Here is a 14,744-nt window from a genome sequence, read left to right on the forward strand (position 1 = left end):
AAATGGCTGCTTTGGAAGGTGGCCTCTATATGGCACTGTAGTTCTTCCCCTCCTCAAACCTCACCCTCCTCAGTCTCCAGCAATGCTCCCTCTAAGCTGTGGAGTCTCGTGAGCAAAAATTCTACTTTGTGAGCTACTGGCGTTAAAGTTGTGAGCAAGCGATTGGGCTACTGCATAAATTAGTCTGCTCTGGAGCCATCCTTCCTGCGAGCTAGAGGCTAAAAAACAGTGAGCTAGTTCAAACTGACTCATCTTAGAGGGAACACTGGTCTCCATTCCCCAAACCTTCAGCTATTGCCCAACCTGGAGCTGGCAACCCTAAGGTCAGCAGCTAGGGCTGCAACCTAATCCTGACTGAAAATAGTTTTGACACAAAAACCTCCCCTTTTTATATCCCTCATTTGCCTCCGATTCTGTGTGTGTGTGTGTGACATGCCGTCAAGTTACTTCCTACTCATAGCAACCCTATGAATCAATAACCTCCAAAACATCCTATCATTAACATAGAAGAAGAAGAAGAAGAAGAGATTGGATTTATACCCCGCCCTTCACTTGGAGTCTCAGAGCGGCTTACAAACTCCTTTCCCTTCCCCTCCCCACAACAGACACCCTGTGAGGTGGGTGGGGCTGAGAGAACTCTGACACAAACTGCTCTTTTTCAAGGACAGCTGTGCCAGAGCTTGTGACTGACCCAAGGTCACATCAGCAGGTGCAAGTGGAGGAGTGGGGAATCAAACCCGGTTCTCCCAGATTAGAGTCTGCGCACTTAACCACTACACCAAACATACAGGGTTACCAGCCAACCTCCAGGTGGGAGCCAAAAATGAGAGATCACAGGAGGAAGTGGAATTCCAAAAACAACATCCGTGACAAAAATAATGAAGAGTCAATAAAGATAAGTTGTAGAAATTCTGTAGAAAATGTTCTTCTATTATCATTCACATGCAATACTGTGCAATGTAAACAATTTGTTTCACAATATTTGCTGTATCTGAGCGTGTAGCAATCCCAATTCTTATCACTAAGAGGAAAAAGATACACATTCAATTATAAATGTAGCTTAAAGAATAATAATAAACCATTACACTCAAAACTGTCACTTACATTACTACTATCAACTCTTGTTTTCTATAATCATACCTGTATTATGTTAGTTGTAAGTTCAGAACTTTAGCATAGAATGTAAATCTCCTCACGTCTGCTATTGTTCCCATAGAGTGTCTTTTGAGACTCACACCCTGTCACTTTAAACATGGTTATAATGTCCAGCCACGGCTGCTAAGGCTGAATAAAAAAGGTTTTGATGTTTATATAGACTGTTAATAAGTGAAAGTAATACTATAGATGGCATTTTACAGTTGGGTTTTTATAAACAGAAAAAACATACATGGATACACGAGCACTTTAAATGCTGTTTGCATAGGCAGACCGTGGCTGGTAGCAATTAGCAGTGGAGACTTTATGTTTGGCTTCTAGAATCCAGCTAATATAGTGTGAAGACCTTGGGTTCTGTTATTACAGAGTCAACATGGAATGTTTCCTTCAAGAGTTGATAGTAGAAACGTAAGTGACAGTTTTGAGTGTAATGGTTTCTTATGATTCTTTAAACTACATTTATAATTGAATGTGCATCTTCTTCCTTTTAGTGATAAGAACTGGGATTGCTACACACTCAGATAAAGCAAATATTGTGAAACGAATTGTTTACATTGCGCAGTATTCATTGCATGTGAACGATAATAGAAGAAATTTTTCTACAGAATTACTACAGTAAATGATTTTGCAACTTGTCTTTAATGACTCTTCATTATTTTGGTCATGGATGTTGTTTTTGGAATTCCTCGACCTCCAGGTGAGACCTGGAGATCTCTTGGAATGAGAACTCATCTCTAGTTGACAGAAATCACTTCCCCTGGAGAAAAGGGATGCTTTGGAGGGTGGACTCAGTGGCATTATACCTGCCCCAGGTGTGTTTTGGGTGGTATGCATACCAGTGTATGTAACCACAGCAATCAGTCCTCAAGTCATCCAAGGACTGTAATTTTATTTTAATTTTTGTGCCACAGCCGATGCTTAGGCAGTAATGTGCAGGGAAAAATATTGTTTAGTGTCTGAATACAGAATTGTCTTCTAAAGGCTGCTGACAGGAAATATTTCTTTGCCGCAGATGGGTCAAGAATCGACGATGGCCATGTTCCTAAGATGGCTTCTGCAAGCCCTGTCCTGAATGGCCCAGGGTAGCCCAATCTTGTCAGATCTTGGAAACTAAGCAAGGTTGGCTCTGTTTAGTACTTGGCTAGGAGACAGTCCAGCTAGGAGCTGCGGTGGCTCAAGTGGTTACGACGCTGAACTGCAGGCTGTGGAAGGTCAGTAGTTCAGCAGTTCGAGACCCGAGTGTGCCGCATGACAGAGTGGGCTCCCGTCTCTAGTTCCAGATGAAATCAGTTGCAGTTAAGAGGGTCAGGTTCTGGAGCTCCCAGTGTTCAATGGCCACATTTTGAAGACAATAATATATTCTTACATCGGAATAATTTTATAGAAACTTGAATTCAAATCCTGGTCTTGACAGTACTACGCTGACAATCTATCTACTACACCATATCGCTTCTATAAATGCAGGAGAAGGGAAACAAAAACCACATGGATATTTGTTTTATTTTTTTAGAGTCGGACTCGACTGGCTTTCGAGCAAGGGAACCTTTACCTTTACCTTAGGAGACAGTCCAGGGGTGCTGTGCAGAGGTCGTGAATGGTGAACCACCTCAGTTCATCTCTTGGCTTGAAAACCCGACAGGCTCATGAAAACCCTACAGCTGCAACTTGATGGCACTTTACATTCAGAGCTCAGATGCTGTGAAATCAGTTGCAGTTTAGAGGTTCTGGAGCTCCCAGTGTTCAATGGCCACATTTTAAAGACAATAATATATTCTTACATTGGAATAATTTTATACAAACTTGAATTCAAATCCTGGTCTTCTTGACAGTACTACACTGACAATCTATCTACTACACCATATTGGTTCTATAAATGCAGGAGAAGGGAAACCAAAACCACATGGATATTTGTTTTATTTTTTATTTATTTACTTCATTGATACCCTGCCTTTTTCTCCAGCGGGGACCCAAAGTGGCTTGCAACATTCTCTTCTCCTCCATTTTATCCTCCCAGCAACCTAGTGAGGCAGGCTGAAGGCACGTGACTGGCCCAAGGTCACCCGGCAAGCTTCCCTGGCACAAGTGGAGGTTTGAACCTGGGTCTCCCTGATCCTAGTCCAGCAGTCGAACCACCACACCACACTGATCTCGAATCAGGTGTCCACAGTCACCAGAAATAAGTGCATAAATTGAAAGTAAACCTAGTTATGCAGCCAGCAGCTTTTGGGAGATTCGGTGCAACCTGGAAGTTACATTTCCAGTGGAAAGTGCCATCAAGTCACAGTTGATATACGGCAATCCCGTAGGGTTTACAAGGCAAGAGACCAACAGGTATGGTTTGCCATTAGCTGCCTCCCTGTGGAGCTGTTCAAAAACTGACTCGGTGTGACTCTGTAACTTTGCTAGCACACACAGTACTGAGAAGCTGCTACTGTGTGTAAGCCTCGTTCCTGGCCATACTGTAATGTATCCAGTCCAGACAAGTCCAAGAGACAATGGACTATGCGGATCCTAGCCTGCTCCAATCAGGGGGCTAGGTTCCCGGCCGAGAGCCTATGGGACTCTTGGCCACTGTAAATAACCTATAGGGAAGTAGGGTGTGTGTTTTGGGTGGCGGTTTCTCGGGGATATAAGCCGGCCTGCGAGCCGGCCAAAGTTGTCTTGTTCCGGATAGAATAAAGTACGCTTTGCTGAAATCACTCTCCGTTTGTGTACTTTTCACATACCATACCAGTGAATCTAACACTTGCAACTCCTGGACTTCCTCGGTGGCCTCTCAAGTACTATCTAGGATCAATCCTGCCTAACTTCGCAGCTCTGCTGAGACCAGGCTTGCCTGGGCCGTCCAGGCCAAGACAACATCCTACCTCTATGGTTTCCCTTTCTCTACAGCACTCTCTAGTTCCAGCTCCTGCCAACCTAGCAGATCGAAAGCAAGAAATTGCAAGTAGAGAAATAGGGACCACTTCGGTGGGAAGGTAACAGCGTTCCGTGTGCCTTGGTGTTTAGTCATGCCGGCCACATGACCACGGAAACGTCTTCGGACAGCGCTGGCTCTTCAGCTTTGAAACGGAGATGAGCACCGCAACCCTAGAGTTGGAGTCGACTGGCTTTCGAGCAAGGGAACCTTTACCTTTACCTTTACAGCACTTCTAAGGAGCCCTTTAATCCCTTCAGAATAGTTCCCTGCCACTCCCTTCGTATCCTGGTTATCCCAGTATCCTACCTTCCCCTTCTATACACCTTAAAAGAGCCAAATTTGTTTCCCAATTCTGCCACATTTTGCTGTAGCGTTGTAGCAGACTCTTGACCTTTCTTCTGTCCTATCCTCAAATACTGGCTCAGAGAAACGCATTTACTTGAGCAACTGAACAGTCGAGTGTCTGCAGGCGCTACGTTTGTTTCTGGGATTTCACAAGTAACCAATGAGAGATTAAATGATTACAGGTCTATTTACGGGTTAAGATTATTTCCTTCTAGTCTAACGCGATGCAGCTGGCACAAGGGAGAGAAAGCTTAAGGAAACTTTATAGGCCATAAAAACTCACCCTCTTCCCATAATCCCTGTTCAGGTATGAACTGCTTCTTTGCAAGAAATTGAAAAGCCCGCACCTCTTTTTTTCTTAAATGGCTTTGAGAAATTCCTCGGCTTTGCCAACACGAATGGGGTCTTTGTAGGTGAAACAAAGTAATGGTAAACTCGATACCTGGGTACAAATGAACACCGTATCTTCTGTGTGGATCAAGTGGGAATGTTACCCGTGCTGAGAATCAGGCTAGAGTTTTGGTTTTTTACACAAAAGAGAGACCTTTCTTTCATTTTTAAAAATGTCAATAAATGAGGACTGAGCAGTGAAAACCTAAGAAGTCTTTCAGCTGATCTTACTATAAGCAAACGGATCAATTTATCTTGTAAAACTAATATTATGGTGTCTTGATTCAGTGTAGAAAACGCTCAGGGAACATTAGCATAATGCTTACTGTAAAGGTTACAGAAAAGAACAAAAGAAGCAGGTTTTGCTCTAGGAAATCTGAGTATCTAAACCAACCACCAAAGGAACCTAAACCAACTCAGTGAATAACAAAGGTAATATGTGTACTGAAAAAAGTATAGTATGAGTAGTTCCCCAAGTTCAAAACTCATTTTGTGACCATCGCGCTTGATGGTATGATCACTGCATGTTATTTATTTATTTATACTTTCAGCTTGTATCCCGCTCGAACCCCCCAAGGGGTCTCTGAGCGGCTTACAGTTACCCTTTATCCCTATCTATGGCCACATATAGTCAGGGGTGCGGACTACCCTACCAGCACCCAGTGGAGGGTCTTGTTGTTCTTCTCTTTTTCCCGGTTCGGCTTATTGTCGGCTCGGCTTTCGGTTTTGGTTCCTCTTCTTCTCCTTCCGGTGGTCTTTGGCGTCGGCTGCACTCGCGCGGTTCGCATCAGCGCCACTTCGGCTCTGTCCATTTTGGCACCGCCGCGCCTGCGCCTCAACGTCCTTTGCGTCTTCTGGTTAGGGTTGCCAACTCCAGAATAGGAAATTCCTGGAGCTTTGGAGATGAAGCCTGGGGAGGGCAGGATTCGGAGAGGGGCAGGACCTCAGCAGGGCATAATAAGGAAATGTAAAAAACACGAGGGCTCATTTTATCACATGTGGTGGACATGTGATAAAGCTAGGGACTTTTGGACAAAAGTCCACAGTGAGATGCAAAAGGTTCTAAAATGTTCTTTTAAGAAAACACCTGAAATTCTGCTCTTAGGTTTAAAAATGGAAGAACTAAATGTAACAAAAAAGACACTATTCTGGTATTTGATAACAACGGCAAGAATGATATATGCTCAATATTGGAAGCAAGAAAAAATACCAGATCTGGAAGAATGGATACAAAAAGTTCTGTTCATGGCTGAGATGGACAAAATAACCAAAAAGTTGAACAACAAAGAGGACCAAGAATTTTTTGAAGAATGGAAGGACTTTAAGATATATTTAGAAAAGAACTGGGACGTGAGACAAAATTTACTATGTTTAGAACAATATTAAGTACTTGATGTTATCTTAAGTTTATCCATATGGGACATGAGGGAAGTGCATTGCGGGAAGCCTTTCGGGGGAGGGAGGGAAAAGGGAATATTCAACCAATTGATAAAAAGATGTAAAATGTGATAAGAATGGAAAATAAAAAGTCTTTTGACCAAAAAAAAAAAGCAGGGCATAATACTATGGGGTCCATCCTCCAAAGCAGCCACTTTCTGCAGGGGAACAGCTCTCTGTAGCCTAGAGAGCAGTTGTAATTCCAGGAGATCTCCAGGTCCTAACCTGGAAGTTGGCAACTACTGGATGCCAATGTCATTTTTAAGAAGCCAGTTGCTTGCCCAGTTGTTATAGACTGAGATCGAGGCAGCGTTTGAACAAGGACTTTAGGCAAGACAAGTAAGCAAATACATAACACCAGCAGTGTTCCCTCTAAGCTGAGTCAGTGTGAGCTAGCTCACAGTTTTTTAGCCTCCGGCTCACACATTTTCGTCTTAGCTCAGGAAGGATGGCTCCGGAGCAAACTAATTTATGCAATAGCCAAATCGCTCGCTCACAACTTTAATGCCAGTAGCTCACAAAATAGAATTTTTGCTTCCAAGACTCCACAGTTTAGAGGGAACATTGAACCAGTGATCCTAACTTTAAAGTAAAAATGCAGGACAAGTCCCGTCTTCTCCGGTCACTGGGCAAGCAACTGGCTTCTCCATGGACCTTATGTGCAAGCACCCGTCTGACCAAGGGAGTCTTGACTCTCAAAAGCTTCCCCCTCCCCCCCAAAAAAATCTGGTTGGTCTCTAAAGTGCTTCTGAATTTGAATCTAGCTGTTCTACTACAGAACAACACAGCTCCCATCTGAAAGTACCCAAAAGTTATGCAAAAGGGATTTCAGTTGGTGTCCAGTGGATCACTCCTGAATGTTGTTAAACAATATCTAAAAAGTGGAGGAAAGCCCATTTTAAAAACAAAATGCGAGTGCTGACCAAGGTGGCTCTCTCATTCAATTTCTGAGCACTAAGGATTCTGTTTCTGGCACTGCTTGCCAAAACTCTTCCGCTGGACTGATGCCTGCTTGTTGATTTAGTGCTATCAGCATTTCGCACTCCTCTGGAAAGGGATTGTTAGGACCTGCCACGGCAACGCTTACAGCCAAAGAGCTCATAAAACCATTAATGTGTTCATCACTCACTGAGACTTGGTTGGCACCCACCACATTCAGGCCCTGTCTTGCTCTGTTCATAAATCGGCAGTAAATTGCTGGAAATATATACTGACCCGTTTTGGTAGGAAGGGCCGGAAGGGCTGTTTTTTAACTGTAAAGGCACCAAAGAGGTGCAACGAAGTAATTGGCAGCTACATTACTGTTTGTTAAACTGTTTGCTGCTTTCGTGGGAGATTATGTAAGAGGCAAGCACTGTAATTTTGCCCTGGTAATGACTGCTGCGTAATCCTAAAGCTTGCACATATAACCTGCCCTGGATGGCCCAGGCGAACCAAATTTTGTCGTATATCTGAAGTTAAGCAGGGCCAGCCCCGGGGGGCCAGTGTTGCCAGGTCCCTGCTGACCCTTGGCAGGGGATGGGAAGGGGGGTAGGGTTGTAAGATCCAGATTGGGAAACTCCTGGAGATCTGGGGCCCTGGAGCCTGGGGAGGGCAGGGACCTCAGTGGGGTACAATGCCACAGAGTCCACCCTCCAAAGCATCCATTTTCTCCAGGGGAACTGATCTCTGTAGTGTGGAAATGAGGTGTAATTCCGGGGGATCCCCAGGTCCCACCTGGAGACTGGCAACCTTAGCAGTTGTGTGACACAGAGGCAGGTCATGGTAAACCTCTTGCCTTGAAAGCCCTACTGGGTTGCGATGGCACTTTCCTTCACTACCAGGGCTTGCACACTCTTAACCCACACATATATGCTACCCACGATCTTTTTATACCTCTTTGGCGCGGCTCTAGTTAACCACCGGCCCTGCCTCCCCTCCTACAAACTGGTTCGTAGCCCCACCCCCTCTGCATATGTCAGCCTCCGGAAGGCGGCGATTGGTGCGGCCGGGAGAGTCCCCTTGCCTTGCCATTGGAAGGGAGTGCCCGTCGATCACGTAGGTAGGGTACACTGCCTCGCTGGGAAGAAAAACTTCCTTGTTATTGTGCCGCTGGCAGGAGGAGCCCGGGCCAGAGGTGCATCCGCATCTGGAAATCCCGGGGCACGCTGGCGGGAGCACCAAGTGAGGCAGGTGAGAATTCCTGCGGCTGGATCCAGAGCACTGGAGACGGGGGTGAGTCCCTCTTTTGCGGAGTGGAGGGGGAAGGCGTTGTGCAAGCCCGATCCTCTGTGTGCTTACTCGGGAGTAAGCCCTCTCTGAGTTGTGCGGGGCTCGCACTCTGCCCAGGACTGCACCCTTGAAAGGGCAGACCGCGGCAGCCTCCTATACCTTATTTAGCAGCCTTCTGTGTCTACTCTTGTGACTCGGAATTCGCTGCTTTGCAGCTCTTCCTACCGGGGGGGGGGGGGGTCAAAAGGGGGGCAGAATACAGGGACAGTTTTCACTCAGTCAGGGAAAAGGGGTCGTGGATCCTCTCCGAGCGTTTCTCTCTTTTCTCGCAAGCGATGAGGCCGGGAAGCTTGTGTGTTCTTGGGTGCTGGTGGGGAAAGCAGCCTTGCATTTGCTTCCAGCCTCCGTCTGTCAAGTCTGTATTGGGATGGGATGGGATTGGGGGGGAAGAGCCAAGAGGCTGCTGCCCGGGTGTGTCCGCCTGTGCCCGGAGATGCGTGCTGGCGGCGGGAAGGGCAGTCCAGTCTCGGCCCACGGAGGGCGAGCCCGGAGGGTTTTCGAGGCAAGAAGTGCATGGCTCAGAGGCGGTTGACCGTTGCCTGCCTCCGGGTAGCAAGTCCGCGGACCTCTTTGCACAGCGTCCTTTTCCTCTCCCCGGCCCACCTCTGCTTGTCCGGCCGAAGCTCCGTGATGGGTCTTAATTGCACCGTGATCGTGGCCAGAGTTCATCTTGGAAAGCCCCGGACCGCCACCTTCCACACGGGATTGTGTTCCTTCCGCTACTTCAGTTGGCTTGGGCTCGGCTTGAAGACCGGAGCGTGGAGAGAGGCGACGGGTTCCTCCCCGCTGAAGGGCGAGGAAGAGGACTGCTGGCGAAATAGCTATTTCAGGGACCTTCCTGTGGGCTGGAAGGACCATTTTAAGGGGTGGCCTGGAGGAGACGGCATCACACATCTCTCGAGCCGGGCGGCCTATAAAACCTGGAGAACGATTCCCGAAGGGCACATCCGACGGGCGTCGCGGCTAGTTTCTGGCCTTGCACATATGGGTGCAGAAGGCAGTGATGCTGGCTAGCCGCCCCCCCACCCGAGTTTGCAAGCAAAGATGTTCTCCCACCCCACCCCGCCCACGAGTTTCCACCAACGATCATTTTTCCGGATCGCCGTCGGCTGTAAACGGCCTTACTGCAGATGGTCTCCTGTTTCTCCAGCTTCTAATCTCGCCCCAGGGGCGGATAAGGAAGGATGGGAAAATGCAGGGGAAAGATACTACCCACCCAGGCAGGATTTCTACTTAAATATATATATATATATCCTCGAGCGACTGCAAAGATGGCTTTCTTTTTTTTTCCTTTTCTTTTTTGCATCTTGACTCCCTTTCTTCCCTGCCGGCTTCTCAGAGATGCCGTCTTTTGGCCTGCTGGCTGGTGGGGAAAGATGCCGGCGCATCGAAAGCGATGAGCCGCCTCCCAGCTGGCATTAAAAGAGAGAGAGAGAGAGAGGAAAATGGAAAACCAGCGACGAGAGCCACGTGCTCCTCTCCGCACACGCCGCTTTCCGGGGCTTGGGGGGGGTGCTGCCTTTGGGGTTTGTGCGCGCCCCCGCGCGTGTGGGTGTACGTGCTCTGGCTGGCGTGTGCGTGCGTGTGCAGGCATCCTTCTCTGACCCGGCCGGGAATGGATGGGGGGATCTGTCTGTCTAACCTAAGGCTGCCACAAGACTCTGAGGCTTTGGCTGCAACGGTACAATCTGTAATTGCTTTATATTTCGTGTACAGTATAACCCCCCCCCCCCATATGTGGCCCTCAAGAAAAGAGGGAGGTCATTGTACATTCCCAGAAGGGTTACATCTACAATCGTAGACATGTTAACATTGTTAGGAGCAATGCTCCCTCTAAGCTGTGGAGTCTTGTGACCAATGTTCCCTCTAAGCTGTGGAGTCTTGTGAGCAAAAATTCTACTTGGTGAGCTACTGGCATTAAAGTTGTGAGCCAGCGATTTGGCTGCTGCATAAATTAGTTTGCTCTGGAGCCATCCTTCCTGAGCTAAGACAAAAATCTGTGAGCCAGAGGCTAACAAACGGTGAGCTAGCTCACACTAACTCAGCTTAGAGGGAACACTGCTTGTGAGCAAAAATTCTACTTTGTGACCTACCGGCATTAAAGTTGCGAGTGAGCAATTTTGTCTGCTGCATGAATTAGTTTGCTCTGGAGCCATCCTTCCTGAGCTAATACAAAAATGTGTGAGCTGGAGGCTAAAAAAACTGTGACACAGCTTAGAGGGAACACTGGCCTGAATACACCACACTGGCTCTCTTTAGGATTGCAGTTTAGGATTCCCAGGCTATTCCAAGGGGCATCTCACTTGGCATAAATAGTGAGTGATTTCTGTTTTTCTTTGATTCGATTTGGATTTTTCGCAGATTGGATTTCACCCGTTATTTCCTGCTTTTCAAGGCCCCTTGACCTTCCCCCTACGGAAAGTGACAGCTTCCTGTGGATCCACTGAGTGCATCTGAAGATGCAGACTCTGGTTTACAAATGCTTACGATGTGGAATAAAATTTTGCTTAGACTCTCTGTGTGGTACTTTTGATCCCAGTTTTCTTCCAAGGAGCTCAGAGCAACATCTTTTCCTCCTTTTGTCCTCATAACCACCATATTAGGTGGGAGAGAGGCCCAAATGCCACTGAATGAAATTCCAGCCTCCAACCACTACCCCACACTGGCCCCAAGACTTTAGCTTATTTTGCCTGGATATGCCTGAGTTTGAACTTACTTCCCTCCTCAAACTTTCCTTCCTCCCCGTCTTCTGTTGTTTCTGTGCCTGCATTATGCACTATTTAGGCCCTTCATTTATACCCCACCTTTCTCCCCAATGTGCTTATGTCGCTCTCTGTTCTTCCATGTTATCCTCACAACAACCCTGTGAGGTAGGTTAGGCTGAGGGTGTGCGGCTGGCCCAAGGTCACCCAGCAAGCTTCCATGGAGAAAGGGAATTTGAGCTTGGGTCTTCCAGATCCTGGTCTGATACTGTACACTGCTACACCACAGTGGCTCTCTTGTATGTGCCATATTGTCTAGAGTGGATGGCAGCAGTTCTCTGTGGTCTTAGACAGAGCAAGATCCTTTCTCATCACCTGCTGCCTGAGAGTCTTTAACTGTGGAGCCAGCGGTTGTGAGCCTGGGACCCTTCTGTGCAGGGCCGGCTCACTCACTAGGCGAACTAGGCGATCGCCTAGAGTGGGACGGCCCTTAGGGACACCAAACTGTACCCGGCCCCGTACTCTGGGAGTTTCTTGATTATTTGTGTTTTTCATTCTTCCCAAAATGCATTTATTTTTGCAAATTGGTGGGCGCAGGGGAGGGGGCAGAAGGGATCCTCGCCTAGGGTGCAAAATAAGCTGGAGCCGGCCCTGACTCTCCTGCGTGCAAAGCACACGCTGTGCCATGGAGCCCCTCGCTCGACGCATGGAGTTGGACCGATCGGCCTCGTCAGCCCCTCTTCCTATCCTTAGTCATACAGGACACCGAGACAGGATGCCGCTTTCGCTGCCTCCTTGCCCCTCTGCGATGCTCGATCTCCTTCGGGCTGGTTTGCATTCCTTCCAAAGGCCGCGATGCCACCCACGCCCCCAGCCGGGACATTGTTAATTATCTTCTCCATGAACAAGCCATAGCATTAATTGGAACAGCATTTGCATGTATTGTGTGAGCTAGCAAATTATCCATGTACTTCACGCTCTCAATTGTTCTACAAAAAAATAGAACAATTATGTAATTATGTAATCATGCAAAGGGGAATGCTTGAAGCCCAAGCCTAACCGTGTATGCTTGAAAACAAATCCCATTGACTTCAGCGGGACTTACTGCAAGGTAAATAATATATACATAGGGCTGTAGCCTATTTGTCTTGATTTGGGCAGTAGAGATGTAACAAACGGTAGTGGAAACAAGTTATGTTTGGTTGCCACAGTTTTTCTCTTTGGGTATAATCTGATTGTGTAGATTGGTTACTTTGTTTAATTAACCTGCTGTTTGTTTTTGTTATTATATACTATGTTGTAAACCAGTGTTCCCTCTAAGCTGAGTTAGTGTGAGCTAGCTCACAGTTTTTTAGCCTCCGGTTCACACATTTTTGTCTTAGCTCAGGAAGGATGGCTCCAGAGCAGACTAATTTATGCAGTAGCCAAATCGCTCACTCACAGCTTTAATGCCCATAGCTCACAAAGTGGAGTTTTGGCTCACAAGACTCCACAGCTTAGAGCAGAAGCGTTAGACATGTGGCCCGGGGGTCGGATCAGGCCCCTGGAGGGCTTCTATCAGGCCCGCAGTGGAACTGGCTGTCTTCTGCTTCTTCCAGGTCTGCTGCTGCTGCGTCATCGTAGGTTTGCAGCTTACAGATAAACAGCTGAACAGCATACTCAAGACTGCAACAGCACAGACATTTTGATGCAGTCATTCAGAGCAAGAGGTGTCAGTTGTCAGACACTGTTAAATAAACAAAATATTGCAAGAGTAGCAATGTTTTAAGCATATTTTTATTTTTAAAAAACCCTTTGTTTTTTGTGTCCTTTATAAAGTTTATATCTCCGCTACCTGGCATTACATTTTATGACACACATGGTCCTGGCCAACAAGATCTCATTTATGTCAGATCTGGCCCTCATAACAAATGAGTTCGACACGCCTGGCTTAGAGGGAGCATGAGGGTCCTGCTACTTTAGATGTACATACCTGGTGCCTCAGCTTAAAGTTCACTTATCTCTTCCTTTTCCACCAGATTGGGAGCTGCCTTCTGCTGCAGGACTAGATCTTCATCAGTTTCCATCCCTGATGTTATGAAGGGAGCCCCACAGATGTGGTAGGCACTCATCTATATATACCTGAAATTCTTCTGACTGTCCTTTGCTAGGCACATCCATTCTGTTATGAGCTTGTAAGTCCTCCAGGCAGCATTGGCGTCCTTTTCAATGTTCTGTGCAGCTCCTTGCGTGTTACTGATGGTAAACTGCAGTGGCAGACAGAACTGGTTTTAGTTCTGCTTTAGAAGCCCTCTGACAAAGTATTTTTTTGTTGGGTATCATTTTAAATTACGGTAATAAACAAGGTACCTCAACCTGATTTAAAGACATTTTAGTTGGTTGATCACCTGCCTTTTCAGCTAATTTATTGGTTCATTCCATGGATTAAAGTTGTACATTACTGTAACATCGGTGTAGATGTCTTTTTAGAGATAACGAAGGAAGTGTAAGGTAATGATTTTGTAAAGAGAAGCTATTGCGCGCTGTTGGAAGGAAAGGCAGTCTTTAATATCTTTGGTTTCATTCCTTGTTTCAGGTACATGTCAAAGAAAAAATAGCTTTGCAGTACTTGGTATGAAGAAATTGGATATCCATGTCTTTCTCTACTTCAGTAATATATGCATAGTGACAGTTTTTCAATTGGTATAAATCTTTCTAACTGGATAAAATATGGTTTAACAAGATTCAGATGTAATTACTGAAGGTCAATATCTGTGACTCTAATTCGGGGGGGGGATGGGTAATGTAATCCCTGCCCTCATTATTTCAACCTAGTTATTTCAACCGCTGTATTCAGGTGCCACCAACAAACCATGGTTTGTGATAAGGAGACAGAAGTCCCCAAGCTCGTACTTCAGTGTTCAGTCTAGCAGAGGGCCTGAACAAATCCCAGGTGTCATGGCATCCAGAAATCCGATTGTGGTGCCTAGTATTTTCATCAATCATTTATTGCAAGTGCCTCTTGGTGGTTCTCAGTAGACGTTCAAAGCTTATTTAGGTGAGGGATAGGTGTTAACTTTTGTTGTGATGACAGCCAGGGTTATCCCATATTCATTTGTTACAACACATTATAGCTTTGGAAAAAAAATGACAAGAAATTGAGAAGAGTTTAGGATTAGGTTTTGGGGTAGCAATAATCACCTCCAGGGGAGCTTCCAGGTGGAGCTGGAGGTCACCTGGAATTACAGCTGTTCTCCAGATGACAGAGATCAGTTTCTCTGGAGAAAATGGCTGCTTTGGAGGGTGGAGTCTATGGCATTATGCCCTGCTGAGGTTGCTTCCCACCCCAAACCTCACCTTCACAAGGCTCCACCCCCAAATCTCCAGGGATTTCCCAACCTCGGAGTGGCAACCCTAAGGGGAACTGATCTCTGTAGATGGGAGATCTGTTGTGATGTGACTCCCACCTGGAGGTTGACAACCCTGGAAGAAGAAAAGGAAGCAGGAAAAGGGGAGAGGCTATGGGTGTTTTCAGGAAAGGGAAA

The 14,744-nt window shown here is 46.5% G+C and overlaps 1 protein-coding gene across 1 annotated transcript in view; it reads left to right on the plus strand.

Moving 5' to 3' along the window:
- Positions 1-8,344: 8,344 nt before the first annotated feature.
- Positions 8,345-14,744, plus strand: part of LOC107110068 (probable E3 ubiquitin-protein ligase HERC3) — a 29,436-nt gene continuing 23,036 nt past the window's right edge. The window contains exons 1-2 of the mRNA XM_015410789.1: positions 8,345-8,461; positions 13,239-13,319. The gene's annotated coding sequence lies outside the window, so the exon portion shown is untranslated. The remainder of the gene's footprint in view (positions 8,462-13,238; positions 13,320-14,744) is intronic.

The sequence above is a fragment of the Gekko japonicus genome, unplaced genomic scaffold (assembly GCF_001447785.1).
Source record: "Gekko japonicus isolate JY-2015 unplaced genomic scaffold, Gekko_japonicus_V1.1 scaffold42, whole genome shotgun sequence".
In the NCBI taxonomy this organism is placed as follows: Eukaryota; Metazoa; Chordata; class Lepidosauria; order Squamata; family Gekkonidae; genus Gekko; species Gekko japonicus.